Here is an 8277-nt window from a genome sequence, read left to right as displayed (position 1 = left end):
CTCCCCCAAAAGAACAGCCATTCTGGTCTCAGCAGCAGGGCTGGACTGGTAATCGGGCATACTGGAAACCCATTTACCCGACGGGCCAACACACTTAAGGGGCCAACAGAATAGTGTTTTTTTTTGCCAAGGACCATCATGCACAGACAGTGAGCAGCCAGTGGCCCATTGGTTTATCTCCTGTACTGACAGCGTAATCCACCCAATCACAACGCGCTATAGAGCGATTAAGTATTTTGCTCCGCCTATATAAAGATCGCTTCACCCCAACTTCTTCCTCGTCGGCTTTCCCCACGTTTTCACAGCAGCATTATCAAGAACAGGCTTGCTCTGCGGTGACTGATGCGGGCCAAAGAGCCAGGCAGGAGGAGAAGAAGAGAGTAGTTGAATCGGTAAAGTGCTTGATAGGGACTCGCAACGGAGGCAGGCATCTAACCTATCCTAATGTGTGTGCGCGCCATGAGTGTAGAATACGAAAACACTTTTTAATAAAATGTAAATTCGTCCCCTGCGATTTTTTTGGGCAAGTCAAGTGTGTTCATAGAGGTTTCCCTGGGCCAATGCGAATAAATCTAGATTTAAATTTAAAAAAAGACAAAATATTGTCAGACCTGACATTTTATTCTCATCCAAAACAACTAGATGCAATGATACATATGGACCAAAAAAAAATGCAGATTTTTTGTTCCAGTCCAGCCATGGTTTGTCCCCGTTAAAAAAAAATATCCAGTTTCCAATTTTGTCAAATAAATATATTTTAAAGGTTGACTGAACTTTCAAACGTGGACGTCAACATTATAAATACGTAAATGTATAGTTCATTTAGTAGGAACAACTTTTTTAAAATATTAAAAAGCAGGAGCTTAAAATGTCAGGCTTTATGGTCAGGTCCAATTAATTGATCACAGATGATGCTTCTGAATAACTTGTGGGTTTTTTTGTCAAAGTATTCTTATATCAGCTTTGATGACAAACATTTGTTACTAAGGTTTAAGATATTTAGCTCTTTAGTGTTTTTTAAATTATATTTCATTGTAACAGTTCTGTTTTGTTGCAAGTCACTATTAGAGTGAATAAGGTTTTCAATAAGTATAAATAACTGTATGGTGTACTGAATTCTCGGTTTGGTCTACTCAAGTTAAAGTAACGGAGTATAATTATAATTGAAACTATTTAAATAATTGTAATTAAGTTCAACTAATAATCTACCACAGCCAGTAGTGCAGACGGACAGATGGATTTCTAGTACTTGGAACAAATTAGCCTATAATTAATAAAACATTTTATTTGTGAAGTGAATGGTCCATCTTAAAAAAGATCAGGGGCTTTTGGCAAAACATCAGGGGATTAAGCCCCGGGGCGTGTTAGAACGAGCCGTTTTAGGTAGGCGTGGCCGACTCTGAACTTTGATAAAGAATATCTCTTTGGATTTGAAACTTTAGTCTTTACAACTTTACAGATCTTCTTTATGCACCAAGAGCTTGTAACACTCCAAAGAGAAAGGAAAACTTGAAATCGCATCATATGACCCCTTTAAAATGATTTCAGTACTTCAATACTTTCCCCCCGTCATTCCATTTTATTACACAGAATTTAATTTCTGAACTTATTTGTTTGGTTTTCTTTGTATGTGTGGATTACTCGGTTTGTTACCGACATCTGGTGAAAGTTTCAAGTCAACAGCACCTTTAGAAATATATTAACGGAGAAAAATGGTGATGTGTTCAATACTTATTTTACCCGCTGTAGATAGATATCAGCTGCATTAACATTTGTCTGTTCACATGAGGCGACCCACTCAATGTCAAATAAAACTGCTCATATGACATTCTTCAATAACTTCATTAATTTCTGTAGAGACTGACATTTTAAAAAGGAACCGAGCTCAGCTTCGTAGAAGAAAACCAACCTGTTTGTTCCTCCGTATCTTCTTGTTTCAGACTGAACACTTCTTCAATCCTCAAGTCTTCACTCTCCTCTTTAATAAACGCCATCTTTATAATCTCAGGAGTTTTTCCTCTTGTGTTTCGGACACTTTGTCCTGTTTAAGATCAGAATAATTAACAAAAATAAATGCAAACTATATCTCAGGGTGCATCTTAATCAGTCAGAATGAGATGTAATTGATTTTCAAGTACCTAATTAGCCAAAACACTCATATTTAAGCATTTCTGATTTAGTTTTTGTATTGATTTGGTATGTGTTTAATGATTTAATTGGCTATTGATTTGCAGTAGCCCCCATCACACAATGTTAGTTTGTTGATTTCGTTGTATTTACATTGTTTTGTCCAGAGTGTGTCTTCACTCGAGCTTCAAGTGGATCACTTTTTTTTTGTTCAGTTGTGGTTCACTTGACTCGGAGTTTCAAAAAGCTCTGTTATCCTTCACGAATGTTTACGATGAACTGATTCTCGAAATGAGAAGCACCTCGTTTGTTAAACACGCGCAGATACGCTTTATTCCGGAAAAACAATTACGTTTATTAAAGTTAGATAACGCATTACACCGTTTTATTCAATTAAGATGATTATTTGACAGTTATTATAAAAGTTGTAAAATAGAAAAAACAGTTTGCATCGATTTAAACATTTTAAATGCTGGGGAATAAAACACAAACCTTTCTAGAGTCGAGTCCCGACAGATGCAGCGGCGCGGCGCAGCCTTATGATGCCACATCGTCAGGCCAAAATAAAAGTCCTGCTGCCTTAAAGGGCCAGTTCACCCCAAAATGAAAATTCTGTCATCATTTACTCACCCTCATGTCGTTCCAAACCTGTATGAGCTGCTTTCTTATGTTGAACACAAAAGAAGATGTTTTGAAGATTGCTGGTAATCAAACAATTGGTGGTTGCCATTGACTTCCATAGTAGGGGGGAAAAAAGTCATATGAGCAGTTTTATTAATATTTGAATGCATTTTGGTATTGTTAATTTGTGTTATTTATTACCGTATCGGCCCGAATATAAGACGACCCTGATTATAAGACGACCCCCCCTTTTTCCAGATGTACCTTTTGGAAAAAGGCTTTTTAAAAACCAAATCTTGTTTTTTCTCAGTAAAACACATTTCGTCTTCAATTATTTTCATATTGCATATTTTTCCTATTTTAATTTTTGTTTTGAAAGTATGGTAAAAACTGGTCAAATGTACCAACAATCACATTTAAAAATATACACTTTTTGATATACCATTAAAAAAAACAGGTAGCCCATCTGAATTAGGACATTTAGGCTATCCATCTAATAGTAGCCCACCAAAATCTTATTAACAGTAGAAGTTAAATCTTACTGTAGTCTTCAAATCTGGGTTCTGTCTTACGTTTTAAAATCACAAAGAGAGTTTGGTCCCATCAGGCTAACGTGACAGTCACGACTCATGCAGCTGTAAGCTTTTCTTTTTCTTTAGTTTTTACTCGCGATCTTTACAACACGCATTACATTACGTATTTCATGGCGCACTCGTTTTATGGGTATTTGGCGCCACCTATTGTTGTGGGGGTATTATTGACACGTCAAAGTCTAGACCCTGAATATAAGACCACCGCGTTTTTTCAAACGCATTTCCAAGAAAAAAACATCGTCTTGTATTCGGGTCAATACGGTAATTATAGACGCCCGAGAAAAGAGGAAGTTGTTAGTGTTACGTCCCAGGACGCATTTCTTATGTTTAATGCCCTGTTTACATCTGTGATGTATGTGGTCACCATTTATTTATTTATTTGGTGCAATGTGGTTGTACTTTGTTTTCTTTGTTTTGCTTTGTGTTGTCTTGTACTCCCTCCTTGGTTGTTCTCTCTCTCTCTCTCTCTCTCTCTCTCTCTCTCTGCCATCCCTTCAGCCAGGTATAGACATCAGCTGTGCCTAATTAAAACCAAGCTTTGGGGGTGACCTGATTGGTTGACGAGATGGGAGCTGGTGGATAAAGCTGAGGTGGAAAGCCAGGAAGCTGAGAGAGTATTTGTACAATTACGGATGCCACAATTACATAATCGTTCAAAGCAGCAATTAATCGTCAAAGTCCACTTATGTTATTCTGCATGCTTTAAGATGCTTTCTTTCTTTCTACATGCCATCTTAAGGGTTTTTCCATTGTTTTAATATAACACCATGCATATTCTTAACTTATAAGAAACCAATCCAATGTATAGTTGACATTTGAGGCTAAATACTATAGAAAAGCAATAAAAAAATTTCAGTTAGTGTTTTCAGCTTGTTTATTTTCATATCAAAATATGGCATGCAGTTGCTTCAAACAAAAGGTGTAAACATAATTTATTTCTGCCATCCCTTCAGCCAGGTATAGACATCAGCTGTGCCTAATTAAAACCAAGCTTTGGGGGTGACCTGATTGGTTGACGAGATGGGAGCTGGTGGATAAAGCTGAGGTGGAAAGCCAGGAAGCTGAGAGAGTATTTGTACAATTACGGATGCCACAATTACATAATCGTTCAAAGCAGCAATTAATCGTCAAAGTCCACTTATGTTATTCTGCATGCTTTAAGATGCTTTTTTTCTTTCTACATGCCATCTTAAGGGTTTTTCCATTGTTTTAATAAAACACCATGCATATTCTTAACTTATAAGAAACAAATCCAATGTATAGTTGACATTTGAGGCTAAATACTATAGAAAAGCAATAAAAAAAAATTCAGTTAGTGTTTTCAGCTTGTTTATTTTCATATCAAAATATGGCATGCAGTTGCTTCAAACAAAAGGTGTAAACATAATTTATTTAATCGTAATTAATAAATCGCAATTACAATTTCAAAGGAATAATCAACAATTATGATTTTTGTCATAATCGTGCAGCCCTAGTCTATACCAAATGCAGAAATGTGAATGCGATTTTTGTAAATCCCTTTTTGTGTCTTAGGCACAAACGCTCAATTAATCTAAAGTTTATTTCTTTGAGGTACTACTATAATATAAATGCTTACATATATTTCATACAATTTCTATTTGGGGGGTTTAAAGGGTTAGTTCACCCAAACATATAAATTCAGTCATTATCTGCTTGCCTCCGCGCTGTTCAAACCTCGTGTTTTTTTCTGAACACAAAAGGTGATTTTGGTCAAGTTTGTCCTGCTGGTTTCTGTTCATACAGTATCAGTCGATGGAGCCGGACTTACAGAAGCTTCATTACATTATGTGATGATGCTTTTAAAGCTTCTGAAACTCAGGTTTCATTGACTGATGTTGTTTGAACAGAAACCAGCAGAACAAACTTGACCAAACTCACATCCTCAGTGTCTTTTGGTGTTTCTCTAGATGCTCCAGCTGGCTCTGGGGTCACTGAGGATGAAGAGCTGGTCCTGATGAGATAGTAAGAGTTGGAATGATGGAGCGTCTCATTCATGGCACTGGATCATTTTTTCAGGATGCTGCTGTGTACTTCTCCATCCTCACTGCTCACACCAGTCTGCGGACATTTCAGATCCTGCGAAGACGCACAAACACAATACAAAAGCAGTCATTTTAACAGCATAATGTCATTTGATTTCTGTATTAGAAGTAACAAAATTATCTTCATTTATATTGTTGTTTCAGGTTTTCCTTTTTTCCAAAAATGTCACCTGCTCCATCACAAAAGCTCTGCATCAAATGCACAGAAATCAGGAATAGAAAAAGTGCTGTAATCTCTCCGTTTGGAATTACAATAATTAAAATAAACTACAACTTAAGATTTAAAAGATGTTTTATTCATTTCTGTAGGTGTACTCACTCAAAGCCTTTGATGGCAGCATTGCTTCATCAGTCACTCTGCAGCGGATAAACACGTGTCTCTTTTGTCCCTGTAACATCCAGACAAGAGTCAAGTTACCTCTGTCATTTATCTGCTCAATACATGTTGAGGTAGTTGTTGATGTGTTAACTCACTTTTTACCCAACACAAATGTTCCTCAATTTATCAGTAGTACTAATGGACAAATGAAATAGATAACCAAGTTACTCTATGTAGATTTGTTTATTAACATTACTTACATTCATCTAAAGCAGTGTTGTCAACAGTGAATTCTACATAATAGCACACATACATCTCTCACTCAGATGTCTGCTCATGTTGTGATGTGCTCATCTGTAATTCTTTTAGAACATTTTCCTGTCTCATATTAAATAAACCATAGACATCTTAAAGACGATTACTAAATGTCTATGTAAATTCACTTTGGTGACGTACGTGTGCTTACTGGAGCTCCCCTGTTCGCTATACATAATAAAAGATGGACCTCCTTCACTGGAGGCAGCCCCGCTCTCCCGTTTCTCCTCTCTCAGTGAGCCTCGGAGAGAGAAACAGCAGAGTCAGGGAGCTAAGCAACTGGGTCTGAGCGATCGCATGCCGGCACTGTACCCGTGTGCTCGCTCTCTCCTTTGCACTCGGATCCGCCGCAGAAGGGCAGTGAGCTACGCGCTTACTGAGACAGAATGCTCACTCAAACATGAGTCTCGCTTTTCTCCACTCGCGGACGGCCTTTCACTGAACAGCCCCACTCTCACGTTTCTCCTCTCTCAGCAAGCCTCGGAGAGAGAAACAACGAAGCCTGGGAACTAAGCAACCGGGTCTGAGCGATCTCACGCCAAAACAGAGCCTGCGTACTCGTGACACACAAAAGGATCAGTGCCCCTCTTTACATCAAGCGGCTCTATCCTACAAAGTAGATCGGAGCAGATGCTGCCGCTGACAGCTTCAAATTTGTGTGTGTGTGTCACTATGGCTGCACTTACAGACATGGGCCGCTTTTACCACAAAAGCAGTCTGCCCCCGTTCGTTCGCGGAAGGCGGCCCCGCCTCCCCGCGCTCATATTTCTCTCCTCCCAGCTACCTCAGAGGAAGCAACGACGAGCTTGCGGGTTGAACGATCAGACTTGAGCAATCCTCTACACACATCATGTGTGCTTAATCTGCCAGTGTGTGTTACACATGAGAATGTGTGCACCTCGTTATACGAGCAGCTTAATCCTCCCAGGCAGATCAAAGCGAAACGCGGGCAGCTTCGCATTTGTGTGTGCATCGCTAAGCCCCGCCTCCCCCACTCTGGTGTTTCTCTCCTCCCAGTTACTCAGAGGCAGAAATGGCAAACTCACGGGTATGATAGATCAGACTTGAGTGATTAAAGCCGGCAAGGCCCCGCTTGCATCACTCTCCACGCAGCTCTTTGACAGAGCAAACTTCCTCTTCCATTACTCGTAAGTGTTCTGCCCCCGTGCGGCCAGTCACCTGAGTTAATTCAACCCCTCGTTATGCGGGCCGAGGCCTGGCAGGCCATCTCCCGGAGTGTCGAGATGGGTTATGGGGATAATAAAGCGAGGATATTCACTCCAATTCGCTCCCCCACGTTTCAGCGGCGTGGTCCCCACCTCAGTGCAGAGCAAGGACGCTCACATCCTGCGATCAAAGGTGATAAATTTGCTGGCAAAAGGAGCCGTGGAAAAGGCTCCTCCAGCCCAGAGCGAGTCAGGCTTTTACAGCCGTTACTTCCTCGTCCCCAAAAGAGATGGTGGCCTCCGACCGTGCTTAATCTGCCAGTGTGTGTTACACATGAGAATGTGTGCACCTCGTTATACGAGCAGCTTAATCCTCCCAGGCAGATCAAAGCGAAACGCGGGCAGCTTCGCATTTGTGTGTGCATCGCTAAGCCCCGCCTCCCCCACTCTGGTGTTTCTCTCCTCCCAGTTACTCAGAGGCAGAAATGGCAAACTCACGGGTATGATAGATCAGACTTGAGTGATTAAAGCCGGCAAGGCCCCGCTTGCATCACTCTCCACGCAGCTCTTTGACAGAGCAAACTTCCTCTTCCATTACTCGTAAGTGTTCTGCCCCCGTGCGGCCAGTCACCTGAGTTAATTCAACCCCTCGTTATGCGGGCCGAGGCCTGGCAGGCCATCTCCCGGAGTGTCGAGATGGGTTATGGGGATAATAAAGCGAGGATATTCACTCCAATTCGCTCCCCCACGTTTCAGCGGCGTGGTCCCCACCTCAGTGCAGAGCAAGGACGCTCACATCCTGCGATCAAAGGTGATAAATTTGCTGGCAAAAGGAGCCGTGGAAAAGGCTCCTCCAGCCCAGAGCGAGTCAGGCTTTTACAGCCGTTCCTTCCTCGTCCCCAAAAGAGATGGTGGCCTCCGACCCATCCTCGATCTCAGACACCTGAATTGCGCCCTCATGAAGAGGTCATTCAGGATGATTACGCTGAAACAGATCCTTGCGCAAATTCGCTCGGGAGACTGGTTATTTTCTCTGGACCTGAAGGATAGTGCTGTGTTCAAAATATCGATAC

The sequence above is a fragment of the Sinocyclocheilus grahami genome, unplaced genomic scaffold, assembly GCF_001515645.1.
Source record: "Sinocyclocheilus grahami isolate Dianchi unplaced genomic scaffold, SAMN03320097.WGS_v1.1 scaffold1911.1, whole genome shotgun sequence".
NCBI classification, from domain to species: domain Eukaryota; kingdom Metazoa; phylum Chordata; class Actinopteri; order Cypriniformes; family Cyprinidae; genus Sinocyclocheilus; species Sinocyclocheilus grahami.
Note: the sequence above shows the minus strand (reverse complement) of the source record.